Source organism: Microcaecilia unicolor, chromosome 5, assembly GCF_901765095.1.
Source record: "Microcaecilia unicolor chromosome 5, aMicUni1.1, whole genome shotgun sequence".
NCBI classification, from domain to species: domain Eukaryota; kingdom Metazoa; phylum Chordata; class Amphibia; order Gymnophiona; family Siphonopidae; genus Microcaecilia; species Microcaecilia unicolor.
In genome coordinates this window covers 133850037-133867944 of record NC_044035.1, presented here as the reverse complement: position 1 = coordinate 133867944, position 17908 = coordinate 133850037, and the positions used below count along the sequence as shown (strand labels likewise).

General features: G+C 40.3%; 1 long non-coding RNA gene across 1 annotated transcript; it reads left to right on the top strand.

Annotated features, from left to right (window-relative positions):
- The first annotated feature begins 4924 nt into the window (after positions 1-4924).
- LOC115471182 lies at positions 4925-17495 on the top strand. The gene is made up of 3 exons (XR_003942289.1): positions 4925-5174; positions 12582-12647; positions 17261-17495. It is a non-coding gene; the product is annotated as an uncharacterized LOC115471182 (long non-coding RNA).
- Positions 17496-17908: the final 413 nt, after the last annotated feature.

Sequence of the window (17908 nt, the reverse complement as noted above, 5' to 3'; positions counted from 1 at the left end):
AGTGAGAAAATTAGCATGTGGCCATTAATGGGGAAAACAGAAAAATTGGCCATTTTACCCGGACAGTAAAAATGGCCTTAGCAAATCGGAATGACTCATGTAAGGACACATTAAGGCCGCTTTCTACTGCAGTTTGGCAAAAATGCCCCCTTAGTGAGTTAAACAGCCTTATAAGTGAGTTATACATTCCCCACCAACTAGGAAATGCATTACTTTCTGTGAATATCAAGCTCCAAATATATTTCAGCGTCTTCTTTACTGATTTGCTACACCACAAAAGATTTTACAAAGATCATTTCACCCACTGACAAGTCAGGATCTAAAACTATAAAGGTTGTGCATGAACAGAGGAATAAGTTATTGTTTTTATAACAATGTCATGTGCTACATTCTTCTTTAATTCTGACTTTTTAAAAAATTTGCTCTAGGTTCACAGTCCCAAAACAGATGTTGCCAAGGCCCTGTGAGACAATGCTGCAAGAAGTGAAGATGCTACACTGAAAACTATCATTCAGCAGTCTTCTACAGTACTGCCAATTAACCAAAATCATCTCTCTCTCTCTCTCTCTCTCTCTCTCTCTCTCTCTCTCTCTCTCTCTCTTTATGTCCATTTCTATTTGAAAACATATTTCACTATTAAAATGTTCCTAATAATCAAAGCATATTCGGCTTGTATGTTGTTTCTTTAAACAATAACCTAAAGTTTGTTTTAGCTTCTTACAGGCAAAATGTAAATATGGATCATCTTAGATTTTCTCTCGGCCTGTTCAGTGACAATATCTTAAAATTTAAGTTAACTGATTTTGTTTAAAATACATGCATAACAGTGAATTACTAACTGTTGATCTTATATTTCTTCAAAATTACCTTTACTTTTTGAAAAAAATAAACATGTATATTTGTAATACAAGTCACAAAATGGGACAGACTTGCTCACAAATTTGACCTAAAACCTTGAAGAAAAACCAGGTTTAACAAATCATCTTTCTAAATCAGCTCAACCCTGTCTAGCTGGACCAACTGGTCCCCTGGCCTCCCTGCACACATCCACCCCATTCCTTATCTACCCCATCCCCCATTGCATGGATAAATGTTTGAGAGAGAATCATGGGATTTTGGTATGAAGATGACCACAGCTATAATAGCCAACAACAGCTTCAATCTTCAACACTTTTAGTCTTTCGAAGCAAGGGGACTCAGCCAGGAACCTATTTTGAACTGCACTGCTACTAGAATTATAGTCAGCAAGTTTACTGCTTTGTTGTTGGAGGTGGGATGTAGCCATCTCATCCCATCATTGGGTGAGGAGACCTCAGCATGAGCTGTGGTTAAGCATATTCTATATAACACACCTAAATCTAGGCACTGCTTATAGAATACTCTTTGGTGGAAATGTATTCTGTGTGGATTTCTTAGGCACCATATATAGAATTCCTCCCCCCCCCCCCCCCCCCCCACGGTGAGCCTCATGGCCATTTAACATACAAGCCAACTAAATTATCTACTATAATAAAACTCACCCTCAACGTTCTGAGGACACTGACGTCAGTGAAGCCAAGCTCTGACTTCCTTCAAAAAGATTTGAAGGTTTGTGGTGGTGAAGCCACCAAAATCGCTCCGGGTCCCGCAACAACAAGGGTTGGCAGGGAGGGAGGCAGAAAGGCGGGAAATCGCTCCAGGCCCCGCCCTCGAGGGCGGAGCAATGGCAGAACAACGAAGGGGTTGGCAGGGAGGGAGGCAGGGAGGCGGGGGGAAATCGCTCCGGGCCCCGCCCTCGAGGGCGGAGCAATGGCAGAACAATGAAGGGGTTGGCAGGGAGCGAGGCTGGGAGGCGGGTGGCAAATCGCTCCGGGCCACGCCCTCGCATCAAACGTCATGACGTTGGGGGCGGAGCAATGGCAGAACAATGAAGGGTTGGCCAGGGAGGGAGGAGGGGGTGTTGGTGACGAAAACCTTGCTAGCGCCCGTTTCATTTGCTCTGAAACGGGCTTCTAATAAACAAAAAATACAGAATCATAGTAATAACATACAGGCCAAACTCTGGCCAATAAGACAGAGAAGGGGGTGGGACAGCACAACAATAAGTGCCTAAACAAAGCCAGCAAACAAAAGAAGGAGCAGTCCTAGAAGATCTGAACTGATGGTAGGGTTGCCAGCTGGTTCCAGACTTTTGGAAGAATTTGATCCAGTCCTGGTTTTATCCCACTGCCTACCTTGTAGTTCTGGTGGCCCTATTGATTTCCCTAAGAAAAGCAGGACCACACCTTCAAATGAGCAGCAACTGGATCAGCCTGTCATGCAAATATGAAGCCTCTTGGTAACTCCAACTGATAACAATCTTTAGTTAGCCTTTTGGCTGACATGGGAAACCTTTACAGTACCTTCATTCTTTCACATGCCACCTGACCCCTTCGGGGGTGTTGATTTTATAACTATTGCCAAAGCAGGAGCTGTTACAAAATAAAATTAGATTATAAACAAATTAAGATGTAGCTGATACCATTTTATTGCAGAAGTGGTAGACTCTTGCCAGCAATCTGAAAGTTTATGACTCCCTGAGTGTATTTCTCATTCTCAGCTCTACTCAGGCAATACAAGAACAAGGTTAGAGGTTCATGCTGCCTGCAGGAAGTCACGTAGAGCTGGCAAACAGATACTGTAAGGACAAACTGCTTATCCTAAGACAAGCCTCCTCCCAGTGTGCTGCCAATGCTTAAACCCCTCATTCTCTGCATTTTCCTGGAGTCTCCCCCAACATTTTTAGTTCCTGCCTTAAGAAAATCAAACAAACCCTCTTGATTTCAATGTTCTATGAAGCAGCAAAGCCTGAACAACTAAGGGGCTGATGTGCTAACCTAAAAGAAATTTAGCTACAGGGCCCGACTGGCAAAAATAATTAGGCCTCTTACTTTTCTTTTCAACACTTTTCAGTCTATCTGTTCCTGAGTTTCATTCTTTTTCAATTTTGTTTTTGTTTATCCTATTTAGTTTATATTTATTTGTTTTATCTATTTCAGTAAGTTTTCCTCCATTTTCACCATATTTTCTTTTCCTTTTGGTCTTTCTTTCTTAATTTCTGCTGAGCTACCTGTGCTGAGACTTCTGTGTTATTTGTCTTTGATCCTTAGCTGGATTGGTAGAAACTCTGACATGCTTTCAGCTGTGTTGTGCTTGTCAAGTCATAAAACCCCTTTTTTGTATTCATATAAACACTCAGTAAGTTTCTAGAATACTAAAAAAAAAAAGCTGAGCAGGAAGGATTAGGGTCCTTATAGAACCTGAAATCATTATTTTTATTCACTATCCCCCAAATTGTATAAATGGCACCTTAAGTTGTGTGCGCTAATTTGTCCACATAGCCAAATTATGGGCACAACTTAATTGATTAACAAGTCAATCAGCGCCAATAATTGGTAATTAACCAATTGGCGGCACTAATCGGCTTTAATTCAAATTTACAAGCACAATTTTCTAGGCATATTCTATAATGTGGTGCATGTAAATTCTACTGTGCGCAGCTGACTAGGGATGTGGAATGGGTGGGCATTTCTAAAACCTATGTGCACTATTATAGAATACACCCAAACTGTGCCTAAGTTAGTGCAGGTATTTCGGCCTGGTTTTAGGTTGCCTAAATGGGTGCACCTTTTAGTCGCAAGAACAGTCACTAAGCATATTTTGTAAACTATGCCTAACTTTAGGTGTAGTTTATAGAATCACGCTAAGCACGTGGTTTTTTGGCACTGATTTTAAGGCACCTTTTATAGAATTTGGCCCAATATTCTGCCTTTCCAAAGGAGGAGTGGAGTGGCCTAGTGGTTAGGGTGGTGGACTTTGGTCCTGAGGAACTGAGTTTGATTCCTGGCACAGGCAATTCCTTGTGACTCTGGGCAAGTCACTTAACCCTCCATTGCCTGCTACATTGAGCCTGCCATGAGTGGGAAAGTGTGGGGTACAAATGTAACAAAAATAAATAAATCTTACTCAGTGTGGTGTACAATAAACACATATAGTAAGGATGACCAAATTAAAATGAGGGAGGAAACCCAGTTCACAAGTTGTTTATCCCTTTTCATAATGATGGACTCCTAATGCAGGCAGTCATGCCGAAATATAGCCTGTGTCAAGTCCTTCAAAATTTGATGGTCTGAACATTTCTGCTTCCATTTGAATAAAAGACATCTTGTGAATTGGGTTTCCTTCCACATGCTGATTTACCCATCCCTGCTGTATATGTTTGCTTTGGCAAGCTGTAGGGTTCCAGTTCTTCTCTTGCATTTGTGTACAATCATAGAAACACAATCAAATGGATCTGTTTTCAAGTGGAGAGGAATTATAAATTTACTAGAGACCAGGAAACATATACTTAAGCTATTGGTGTATTTTTCAGCCACTATACAGATAGAATGTCTAACCATTTTGACAGTCCAATTAGCACATAGGTTGATGGGGAGCTATGACATGCAACAACACTCTGAGCAATTTCCCTCCATTTCTGTCCTGTTGTGCTTTGTTTCCTTCCTTCTTCTTGCTTCTTATGTTAGTAATATTCATATTAGTGATGGTTGGTGATTCTCTTCTGAGACCTGATGTCCAGGGAGGTGTACTATTTACCTGGAGCCAAGATTCGAGCTAACCAAAAAATGTATTTGATAAAAAAGATATCATCTTATGTTTTGTTTTATTTCTATTTATTACTGTTTAAACAGGAATGGCACCCCATAAAGCACACTGTAATTACTAGTTAACTCCCAAAACATAAACTAGTGTGTTTTTTGTCCTTTCATAACCCTGACTTTCAAGAACACACTGCATTGTTAAAACAGGAATTGCACTCTATAAAAGAAGGCTAGGCAAGAAATGTATGAGATTAGTCCAATAAAAAGGTTACCACCCTATAGTCTCTTGTTTTGTTTACCTCTACTTCCATAGTTTCATGCAGAAATGCTATTGGTGCCCTAAAAGGCTCCCCTAGAAAACTGCTGTATAAAAAGTGCACATTCAAGTGATGAGACAAAGTGGAAAACATCAGTCCTTAAATCCTTCTTCCTGAAGAAGATCTAACTACACGGAACGAGAAACAACAATGTCTGGGCACGGGCATCCAGGACACTGCCAGGAACACAAATCCCAGTGTCATGATCCACATCACAAGCAAGATATGGGAAAACATCGTAAGTAGCAATTTGTTCTGAAAATACAGTGATTTTTGTTTTGTTACATTTGTACCCTGCGCTTTCCCACTCATGGCAGGCTCAATGCGGCTTACATGAGGCAATGGAGGGTTAAGTGACTTGCCCAGAGTCACAAGGATCTGCCTTATACCTCTATTTTAAAAAAGAGCACAAAATATTGATAATTCAGCTCTAGAATTCACTGAACATCTCAACTTGAGGGTGATATCTAAAGTGACAAAAATGTAGGGGCCCTTTTACTAAATGAATGGGTTGCGGCGCATTTGCCATGCCGGGAATCGCTAGCGCAGTTTAGTAAAAGAGGCACTATGCCCTTACCCCCAAATTCTATATGTGGCACCTTTAGTTGTGTACGCTAATTTGACTGCATGGCCAAATTGCGCACATAACTTAATTGATTAACAAGCCAATCAGTGATGATAGCTGGTACTTAACCAATTAGTGGCACTAATTGGCTTCAATTTGAATTAATGCGCACAACTTTCTAGGTGGATGCAGTGCACATAAATTCAATTGTGCACAGTCAAAAATGGGTTGTGGAATGGGTGAGTTGTGGGCATTTCAAAAAGTATGCACGCTACTATACAATACACTCGATCTATACCAAAGTTAGACGCAGGTATTTTAGCCTGGTTTTAGGTAGCCTAAATAGGTACACTTAAATTTTAGTCATAAGAACAGTGCATGACCATATTCTATATACTAAGCTTACCTATAGGCATAGTTTATAGAATCATGCTAACTGTGTGGTTTTATGGTGCCAATTTTTAAGGCACCATAAATAGAATTCCCCCCTTATTGTGCAGTTAGCACGCAAGAACAGGCTACCGCATAAATGTATTAAAAGTGTTTTGTGGTATTTTCCCTGTTTTCATGTACTAATCCAGGTGCTACAAACCTTTTAATAATATTTTTGGGAGGGGTGTAGTATGGGTGGGGAATGGGTGTGTCTGCATTAACTAGCTAATGTGTTTTGATTAACACACGCTAACTGGTTAACGCAGGCAAAAGTTTTTTAGGTCTTACATGCTAATGACAATATTAGTGAATGACCTGAAAAAAATCTAAAAATAGAAGGCCCTTACAGTTTTTCTAAAAATGACAGTCTTTTATGTTCAGAGCGAGCAAGGAGAGTTTAAGGTCATTGTTGTACAGTTAGGTAGGGATTCATAAGATGCATCATCTTGCTGCCTTATCTTGAAAGTTAAGCACTAATAAAATTATGCTCTCAGTAAACATAAGGGAGAACTGGAGGGAAATTGTTTTTTGGATACTACCTGTATTGCACACGTGGCAGTTGTAATGGATGATATGTAGCACTTGGTTTTCAAATTTAATAAAAATGTTGAAAAATAAATGAATGGGAAATTCCTGTGATAAGCTGCGCTAACAGCAAACAATAGAACATTTTAGTAAAAGACTCTATAATGTTTGTGGGTTATACCATTTGCATTGCCAGATACATTGTAAAAGTGTTTCAATAAAATGGATCAGTAGGGAATTATGAAAAAGTATACATTTCAATGTTATAAAATATAGGGATCTATTTAATGACTTGAACAACACATAATTTTCCTACTAGCATGTGGCCTTAGTGCATAAGCCCCTACCGCTACCCATTATGTAGGCGATAAGGGCCTATATGCTAACCATGTGCTAATCGTTTATCACACTGCAATGTAGCTGTGCTAACTGATTAGTGATGAACACGCCCCCCTCTCTCCCCCAGTGCTAAAAAAAAAGAAAATAGTGCATGGGTAGCACATGCACATGCAAAACTTAGTGGAAGGCCTCAGTGTGTGCACACATTAGCGCTTATCACAGCTTAGTAAAAGGACCCTAAGGGAGCTTTAAGAGTTCTGAGACCTCTACCAAATATCATATTCAACAATGTGCTCGAGATCAGAATGGTTCCACAGGAGCAGAGATGAGAAGATGTTGCATTCCTTCATAATAGCGGCAATGAGTCCAGTAATCACAGTTCAATCTGTATGAACAGGGACATATAGATACCATTGAATGAGCCATGATCCCATAGCTCATACTATGAAAGTTCAGCCCACATCAGCCCAAGATGACGTGATCAAGTGGTTCATTAGCTGCCTTGAGGGGGATGATAAAAACCAGGATAGGGAGGTAGCGTGGCAGCAGCATTGTGCGGTGTGTGTCATGTTTATCTTCTTACAGTTCCCAGACTATAAAAATGTTTTATAGCCCAATGGAAGGGTAAAGAAGTACAGAAGTTTTTCCTAAACTCTCCAATGCACACTCCACCCTCCCTGCAAATCAACTTGGACACTTCCCCTCTCTTGCACTTCTGACATTTCTCTGCTTACCCATCTCAGAAGCCCTTCTCAGATTGGACTCACCCCATGCCTTCACTATGCACCCAACATTCCCTCCATGGTTCCTCACACACACACACACACACACACCCTGCCTCATGTTACCCACCACTAGCCATCCCACATAACATAGATACAACTCAACTACAAAACACTTCCACTCATTTAATCAGTACTGTGCTTCCTACATTTACAAACCCCTATCCCTACAACACAGACATCTCACCCACAACAAAGACACATTATACACCCCTACTGCCTTAGGTACCTCCCTGCACAGCCCACATGTACTCCCCTACTCAGCATACCAAAACCTCAGTCCAACACTTGCACCTACCCCTGATATCCACTCCTACTCACTGAACCCAATACCCCTCAATTTCTACACATCCTACCCCCCCCCCCCCCCCCGCCCGCTCCCATTCCCTGACTGGAGCACTGAACAGGATTCCCCCCCACCCCCAGTCCCCATTATCTCAGAAAGAATGGAAATAATCTTAACTTTTCCAGTTGGGAACCATGAAATCATAGCTAAACAATTGAGTATGACCTTTTTTGTACGTACACAAATAGAATACCTTCTCTTTTTGATGTTCATATAATTCCTTGTATACGTTTTCACATTATAGTCTGCTGTCTACAAAATACAATTTAAAATGCATTAAAGTAGGAGCTATTTCATTGATCTATGTAACATATGCTACATTTTCAATGGGAAAGAAGAGTTTTAGAACTATTCAAAAAAGTAATTAAGAATTTAAAAAATCCTAATTGCATAATTGCTCACACCCTTTTTCATAAGAAACCCAAATTAGTGTTCCCAAAAATTACTCTGGAATGAACTCATTCGAAGGTACAGATGGGAGAAGGCTATGAGAAATTTTCAGCCCTTGCTAAAGTCTCCAATGACGGCCAGATCCAAAGGTCTGTATTGTATCCTCATCCTTCTTGATCTATCTGCTGCTTTTGACACTGTCGGTCACCACCTACTACTTGAGACACTGTCCTCAATTGGATTTGGGGGCTCTGTTCTTTCTCGGTTTTCTTCTTCCCTCTCCCATTGCACTTTTAATGTGTGCTCTGGTGGATCCTCCTCCACTGTTGGGACCTCTTCTTTTCTCCATCTATACTTATTCCTTTGGTGCTCTGATCTCCTCCCATGGTTTTCAATATTATCTTTATACCGATGAATCCCAGATCTACCTGTCCACACCAGTCTACCTATCTGACATTGCTGCCTGCAGTCTCACCACCATCTGAAACTCAATATGACCAAGACTGAGCTTCTTATCTTTCCCTCTAAACCTACCTCTCCTCTTCCCCCATTCTCATCCTTTCTGTCTCATCAGCTCGTAACCTTGGGGTCATCTTTGACTCCTCTCTCTCTCTCTCTCTCTTTCTCTTGCTCTGTACAAATCCAACAGACTGCTAAAACCTGCTGTTTCTTTTTCTATAATATCACCAAAATGTTTCCCTTCCTTTCTGAGCACACTATCAAAACCCTTTTCCACACTCATCCCTCTCGCTTAGATTACTGTAACTTGCGTCTCACAGGTTTCCCACTAAATTATCTCTCTCCCCTTTAATCCATTCAAAATGATGCTGCATATCTTATATTGTGAGCAAACTCTAAATAACATAAATATTCCACCAGTGTCACTACCTGTCACAATATTGTCAAACAAGGAGATAATTTCCTCTAATTCTTCACACTCCCTTTTGAAGTAAAGAGAATTGCTCTCTAGGGGAACTCCATTTTTGTTTTAATTTCTTTTGTTGTATTCTTGTTTCTAGGGATGGGCATTCATTTAAAAAATTAGAAATTGTTTCCAATGTTATTCTATGTCAATGTTATTCTATGAGAAACCAAACAAAACAAATTGTTGCTCTGCTTGCCAACTCCATATTCTGTAGTACTGGAAGATACTGTTTTGACCTTTTGACTCTTTTTGATGCCACAAAAGCCACTTCCATTAGGTCCAATTTGCCACTAGTCACAATATTTATCTCTTAGGATAAGTATTTGGAAGCAATTTATTTGCACGTGTAACCCTGGTCTCACCACATAGTTCCGGGCACCAGCTAGCTCTTTGGGAAATACCCGAACCAGGGCCACAAACAAAAGTTTTATTTCTCCTGAGCTGGGCACAGGCCGGGGCCGGGCTTGATCCCAGTAGGCCATAGGGTTTTAAGCCACACTTTATTATTGGTTTTCTTTATCAGTCTGGGAGTAAAATGACTTCACTCGCACTCCAAAGAAACTCTCCACTCCAGTATGTTTGTATTTTATGTAGAACAGAACTTTACTGGAACAGGCTGATATCCAAACTTCATACTCTTCTTAAAACAATTTTTTTAATATCCAAACAGTTCAATTTGCTGAAAGAGTTTTTTTGTGCTAGTCCAAGACTCTTGGTACAAATCTTAACTACTTAATTGTCTCTTTATAAATCCTAAGGTCTATGGTATTTACATATTTACAGAACCACCAGTCCTCCAATACCCATCCTTTCTGGCAGCACAATCCAAGGCTGTGCTTGCCACTCTTCTGCAATAAACTGTCCCGCTGGACTTTTCCCCAGCTGCCAGACCTCCTCAGAACCAGACCTCCCTGTTTGTCCTTTAGCTCCAAAGATATACTTCTTTGAGCTGCTGCCTCTGGTACTGAACAGGCTGATCCTGCTGTGCTCCCAGGCTGGGTTAACCCTTTCTACCCACCTTGAGCATTATTCACGCTCCACTTAATGCTCACTAATCATAGCACTTATATTACCTTCCAACTTCACCCCAATTATCACACCTGCTGTCAGTTACTCCCTTCTAATGTTCCCTCTGGGTTGGGCTTTCCACCCTCTGATCCATACTGCTCTCCCTCTCCCCAGAAAAATCTGGAGAATTTTACATCAGTCTAGTAATCCCCTGAGAAAATTTCCAAACTCAATTTACCAGGGGATTACACATATTTTACAGTTGTCTAACTTGTTCTTCAACAGATATCTCAAAAATTAATCTGACTACATGTTTTGGCATTGCCGAGATAGAATCACCCTACTGGAGAAAATAGAGAATTATCTTGACTCCAACACACTGCATCATCTATTTATTTATTTATTTATTTATTTATAGCATTTATATCCCACATTTTCCTACTCACGGGCAGGCTCAATGTGGCTTACATCTGTCTGCAAAAATATACATCAATTTAGCAACAAACCGTCAAATACATTTAAGTTAAAGAGAGATGGGAGTAAAAGTAACGGAGAGGAAAAGGTGAAAGAGTAAATAGAGTTCAAATGGTGTTCTGACAGTAACAGTTCAAAAGTTAGAGATGCTAGACAGGTCTTTAGCATAAGCGTCTCCAAATAATAAGGTCTTTAGTGATTTTATGAAGGTCAAATGATCCTGAATAGACTTTACAGTTTTAGGTAATCCATTCCACGATGTGAGCGCTAGCGTAGGGAAGGTGGATGCGTAGATGGTCTAAAGCAGAATGGTCTTACCAAAGGAATATACCAAACATATCTGATGGATTTATATGAATGGTGGACTCTTAAACTAGGAGGTCTCTTTACTAAGGTGCACTAATGGATTTAGTGTGCTAATGATTAGCTTGCGCTAAATAAGACATCCATTATATTCCTTTGGGTGTCTTATCATTTAGTGCACACATTAGTAAAAAGACCCCTAGATTAAGGACAAGCATTGAATGTGCTATTATTAGATTTTAGTACATGTTCCACAGAAAAGGTTCATTAACAAATTGAGTTGTGTGGACCTGGATATTAAACTAAATTAGAAACTGAGTAATAGATGACAGTTTAGTGATAAATATTTTATTTATTTATTTATTTATTTATTTATTTACTTACTTATTTATTGCATTTGTATCCCACATTTTCCCACCTATTTGCAGGCTCAATGTGGCTTACATAGGTCTGTTATGGCATTGCCATTCCAGGGTGTCAGTCAGATACAAGTAGTAGTGCAAGGGAATAAGGATGGGGAAGAGGTTCTAAGAGAATGGATATAGAAGGGAGACTTTCAGACTTGGGTGGATTGGTGAGGTGGTATAGTTGAGCTATAGGTCTTCTTTGTAGGCTTTATTGAAGAGATACGTCTTTAGGGATTTGCGAAAGTTAGTTATTTCGTCGTTTGTTTTCAGGTCAGTTGGTAGTGCGTTCCACAATTGCGTACTCATGTAAGAGAAGGAGGTTGCGTGTATAAGCTTGTATTTGAGTCCTTTACAGCTAGGGAAGTGTAGATTAAGAAATTTTCGGGATGATCTTTTGGCATTTCTGGGAGGCAAGTCTTTGAGGTTTAGCATGTAGGTCGGGGCGTCTCCGTGGATGATTTTGTGTACAATCGTGCAGATCTTGAACGTGGTCCGTTCCTTAAGTGGGAGCCAGTGAAGTTTCTCTCTTAAGGGTTTTGCACTTTCGTATTTTGTTTTTCCAAATATGAGTCTGGCGGCTGTATTTTGGGCTGTTTGGAGTTTTTTGATGGTTTGTTCTTTGCAGCCAGCGTATAGTGCGTTGCAGTAATCCAGGTGACTTAGTACCAATGATTGTACCAGGATGTGAAAGATGGATCTTGGGAAAAAAGGTTTTACTCTTTTGAGTTTCCACATGGAGTGAAACATTTTTTTTCGTTGTATTCTTCACGTGGGTTTCGAGTGTGTGGTTTCGGTCAATGGTAACTCCGAGAATTCTCAGATTATTTGAGACGGGCAGTGAGAAGTTTGGTGTGGTTATAGTGGTGAAGTTGCTTGTATTATGCTGTGAGGTGAGTACAAGACATTGTGTTTTTTCTGCGTTAAGGTTTAATTGGAAAGCATTCGCCCAGGAGTGCATGATTTGGAGGCTTTGGTTGATCTCGTTAGTGATTTCATTTAGGTCATGTTTAAACGGGAATTCATGCCAGTGAAGAAAGGGTCATCACTTTCAATGTCAATGTGAAACTCTATCAACTGAATGTACTACAGAAGAATCAGAAAGGTCATTTATGCTCGGATTCAAAGTGCTATTTCTGTTCTTAATTTCAGCATGCAAACCTGACCAGCACCATCACGACCATGACCACGGCCACCATGAGCATCATTCTAAACCAGGTATGCAATATTACAAATTTGGGGCCGAATTTACTAATCCACAATAATATAGTGGGTGTTGTGCTATCGTTCCATAGAAAAATTTACAGTAGACTCTGAAAAGCAGCAGTTTCTCAGTTCCACAGGTTAATGAATCCTGCAGTTACATTTTTTTTTTTGTGCAGCAATTGGATATAAGTTCCTGGCTGCAGCATTTCAGGTACTTACCCCCCAGGACACATTCCTTAATATAGAAAGTGAGCTTCAGCTTTTTTCTGCCATTTATGATGGCCTCAGTTGCAGCTTGATGATGTAGCCTGCTACAATTGGGCCTTTGATGATGCACCTTGGCTCAGTTGGTCCTCTCAGAATGCATTTTCTACTACTTACCACTACTACTTATCATTTCTATAGCGCTACTAGACATACGCAGCGCTGTATACTTGAACACGAAGAGACAGTCCCTGCTCGACAGAGCTTACAATCTAATTAGGACAGACAAACAGGACAAATGAGATAAGTGAATATTAAAGTGAGGATGATAAAATAAGGGTTCTGAACAAGTGAATAAGGGTTAGGAGTTAAAAGCAACATCAAAAATGTCGGCTTTCTCTGATTGATCTCTTTAAATCTCCATTGCACCTTGCTCTTGGATAATACTGTTGCTGATAATTTATTTGTTATTTATTTGTTACATTTGTATCCCACATTATCCCACCTCTTTGCAGGCTCAATGTGGCTTACAATTCGTCATGGATACTGAAATAGAAGAGAGTATACATTTGGCTTTACAGAGTGTTTTGGGTTACATGAAGATGAAATACATGATAGTGTAAGAGCAAAAGGCATTATAAGATAATGCTGGATGTATTAAGGGTTGTACAGTTACATGTGTTGCTCATTGTGATATATCTTGTCAAAGAGATAAGTTTTTTATGTTTTACAGAAGTTGGTCAATTCATAGACCGTTTTCAGGTGACGTGGCAACGCGTTCCAGAACTGCGTACTCATGTAGGAGAAGGTAGATAAGTGCATTAGTTTGTATTTCAGGCCTTTGCACTTAGGGGGATGAAGATTGAGGAATGTACGAGAAGATTTCTTTGCGTTCCTGGGTATAATAATGGCTTGTTTTTCTGATATTGTTTTGCCTGTCCTAACCTGTGCCTGCTCATTGACCAAATTCCTGTCTGCTAGTTCTGGAGAGTCTGACTACATTCTGGAATTGTTCTCTTGTGCACCTTCAACTTCCTACCAATACCTACAAACTGAAGTTATGATGTCTCTGTAGAGAGGACCTTGGACTTATGCTTAGATCCCTGGCATCCTCTAAATACCAGAGGGCTCAACCTGTAGGCAAATGGGGCTGCTATAGGTGACCATGCATGACTTAAGCCCAGGGCCTCTGGTGTTCCCCGAGGTGCTATACTCGATCAAGACACTACAATGCAAAATAGCAGACACCAAATCGGGTCCAAGATGTTTACAAGGGCTGGGGTGGCATTCTGGCCTCACCTCTGATCCTTCCTTGAACTGTGTCTCTGTTCCTGATCCTCCTTTCAATTGAAAAAAAGACTCCCAATTCACCTTGCAAATTACCTCTGCACCTCTATTTACTTTTCACTTGTACATGATCCTTCTATCCCCATTCCTTTAATGTCTCATCTGCTCTGATTCCTCTTCGACACACCTCATCTTTTGTGAATTTCCCTACCCTGGGACCTACCAGAGGACTCCAAACAATGCAGACAATATCAGTCCCACACTATTAGTAAAATTACAACCACCAATAAGGACTAACAGTAAATGTAGTTGAATTTTAATCTTCACACTATGCTTTGAAAATGAGCCTCTATGTTGTTAAGGGAGAGAAAGACCTCAGAAACTGCTGGACAAAAATGACTTCATACAACGTTTCTTTTATATCTAATGTGGTTCAAGTTTCTTTCATTGGTCTTAAAAACTCCCAAATAATGATGTGATGCCAAATGTGACATATATTTTTATAACATTTTAACGGTCTTTTTGTAATTTGTGACTTGTAAAAAATGCACCAAAAAATGAGCTGTGAGCTGACAGAGCACTAATTTCAAACCTGACAAAGGCAGTATTACAGCTTGGGATCAGCCTGCTATATAAGGGGATTAGCTCCTTATATGGCAGGCTGACCCGTAGTGGTAGTACCACTGGATGTTGGGATATGAATTCTTTTTTTTTTTTTTTTTTTCCCATAAAGACAGAACAAAACCAAAATTTCAGTGTTTTCCTGTGTTATAAGTAGTGCACAGTATTGGGAAAGTGTATACTATTGGGAAATAGTGTACAGTCTTTCAGAAGAGTGTATACTCCCTATAAGAGTGCTCACTACTAGCAATATTGCTCCTGAAATAGAAAAAAAAGAACAAAACAAACATTTCTATAAACATAGGAAAATAAACAAAGCAGAATTTTTTGGTTGCATACCCCTACTGGATATATATAGTGTTTGGAAAAACAGGACCCCCAATATGTTTTTCCAAATTACCCAAAAAACATATTGCAGCAGAAACATCTGCCTGAAATTTGAGATGTTTTGAGTACTTTATTTTTGAACAGGATGGAGCTCCTGCAGATCAAGCTTGCAAAACAGTTGAACTCTTAATTAATGAAACCTCAGAATTCATATAGGGGCCCTTTAACTAAACGGTTGCTACATGTCAACCCAGAGCTACCGTTGGCCCAACGCAGTCTCTGGTGGTAGTTCTACATCAAGTGTGTACCTTTTACAGTGCCACGGAAAATAATTTCATAATTTCTATCATGGCACTAACCTGGTTACAGCCACCTCAATGGGCAGCGGTAAGTGCTCCCCCTCCCCCTGCATGGCCACACGGTAAGAATAGCCTTACAGTATGGCCATGTCTTTTTTTAGGGGCTTTTTACCCGGCAGATGGCAAAAACAGCCCCCGCTGCTACCGGGCCCTTTTTACCACAGCTTGGTAAAGAGACCCCTGAGCCAACAGTCAAAGACTTTGTGAATGCGTGAACGCTGAAAGAGGACACTTTGAACACAAATTATGAATTAGCTAAGAACCCCACCACCACCACTATCAATGTATTTTGAAAGGCCTACGAAATGCTTAAATAATTGCAAAGTATTTTGAAACTATGTAAAGGGTCCCATTTTTTCCAGAGACCATATAGAACAGCAAGGCTTGGAAGATATGCCCAACCAAAACTGATACTGTAATATTTATATATTAGGGTTTCAAGAAGTTGCCAAAGGGATGGACATGATAAAATTGTTGTTAAAAGTCTAACAAACCTGAAGAGTTTGTAAGTCGCCAAGGACTCAAGGACTGAACGTATTCACCATATTCCCTCCCAGCAACAGAAGGTTGCCTAGTATCCTAAACTTTTTGTGGTTAATTATTGCATCATCAAGTTCTGGAAATATTCTGCAGCAAAGCTTAAGGTCATGTTAATTTAGCTAAGTTGATTACATTATATAAAGAGTGCCTGCTTAAAATACGAACACAACTAAAATAACTTAAGAGATAATGTAGTTTGTTTTATCCTGCTCCTATGTCAGTCATGGTGAACAATACCTCCAAAACCTTTGAAGAACCAGAGACACTGTAACACTTTATTGATGAACTGCCTAGAATGTTTACTGTTTGTTATGCACCTTAAACCTTTTACCGTCCCTTTTACAAAGCCGTACTAGCGACTGCCATGGAGTAATGCCAACATAGCCCATTCATTTAGGAAGTGGAAATGTGTGCAGGCAGGGCCGGTCTTAGCAATTGCAGGGCCTGTGCAGACCAGTTCAGTGGGGCCCCGCACTCACCCACCCCCACCCCTGCCAGCACTCCCTGTCTGCACCTTCCCTCCTGCGCCCGCCACCATAAGCTATAATTTATCATAGTTTAAAAGGAGGTTTAGAGTTCTCAGAACCCCACCTCACCCTGTACCTTGATATGCATTCACCACGTTTCAGTACAGAGCAGTAGACAGTGGCAGCAATTTTCATATCTCATCAGCTGCCAAGCCCAGAGCCTCCTCACTGCTGCATCATTGAGGAAGCAGGATGTGACATCAAAAGGGAGCAGGATGCAGCAGCGAGAAGAAGGCTCTGGGCTCAGCAGCTGACAGGATATGGAAATCACTGCTGCTGCCTGATGCTCTCTACTGAAATATGGATGTACATTAAGGTAAGGAGCAGGGAGATGTTCCGAGACAGGGGAACAGACATGCTAGAGATACGGGGCCCCTAAGGGCGTGGGGCCCTGTGCGACCGCCCCTATTGCCCATGCCTAAGACCGGTCCTGTGTGCAGGTACTTTTCCCCAGATAATATCCAAATTGAATGTGTGTATGTACTGTTATAGTTTGAAAATCCTGCAAAGTCAGCATATACTTTCTACAGTTGTAGTCAGTTAAAAATCACCCCTCAATTCCTCAAAAATCTTTACAAAAATCATTATACTATTGTCTGACTCTGAGACTAAAAGCGTTGACAAGTCAGGTTCCAACAATGCAAACTGTTTCGTCGAGTCATATAGGTTATTCCTGAGTAGAAAAACAACTTACTTTTTTCATAAAAATAAGACATGATTCATTCACCTGTTATTCTGGTTCTCTTGTTATATTCCACAGCTCACCACGATCCATGCCACCCAACCCACGACCACAGCCACATGAACAAATGTAAGAAATGAAGATGTTATGCTGAAAAACCATCATCTTGAAGTGTTGTACATTTTAACCCTTACACTTAAGAGGATGTAGAAAATTTTGATCATTTGTATATCACTTTTTGTGCTTCCAAATGGCCAAAATCATTATAATTACTCTCTCTTTTCATTTCTATCCGTCCATGTTCATCTCTATATCAAAGTATGCTAATTCTTTATTAAAAATATTCTAATGGTCAATGTACCTTTTGTTTGTCTGTTTTTTATGAAAGTCCAAATATTGCTTTATTATTCTAGAAAGCAAAATGCAGACATGTCTCCTAAAAACTATACCTTACCAGTGCCATGGCAAAACTCTTTTCATGTGTGTTGCTATTATCTTGTGCAAACAGTGACATGTAGCTGGCCATCAAAAGGCAGCTTGCTATGTTCCTGTTAAGCTTTTCCTAATAGGGACAAATTAATGTTACCACTTACAGATCGAATCCTTACAACAGATCCTAGCCCTTACTACTACTACTACTTAACATTTCTAGAGCGCTACTAGGGTTACGCAGCGCTGTACAGTTTAACAAAGAAGGACAGTCCCTGCTCGAAGGAGCTTACAATC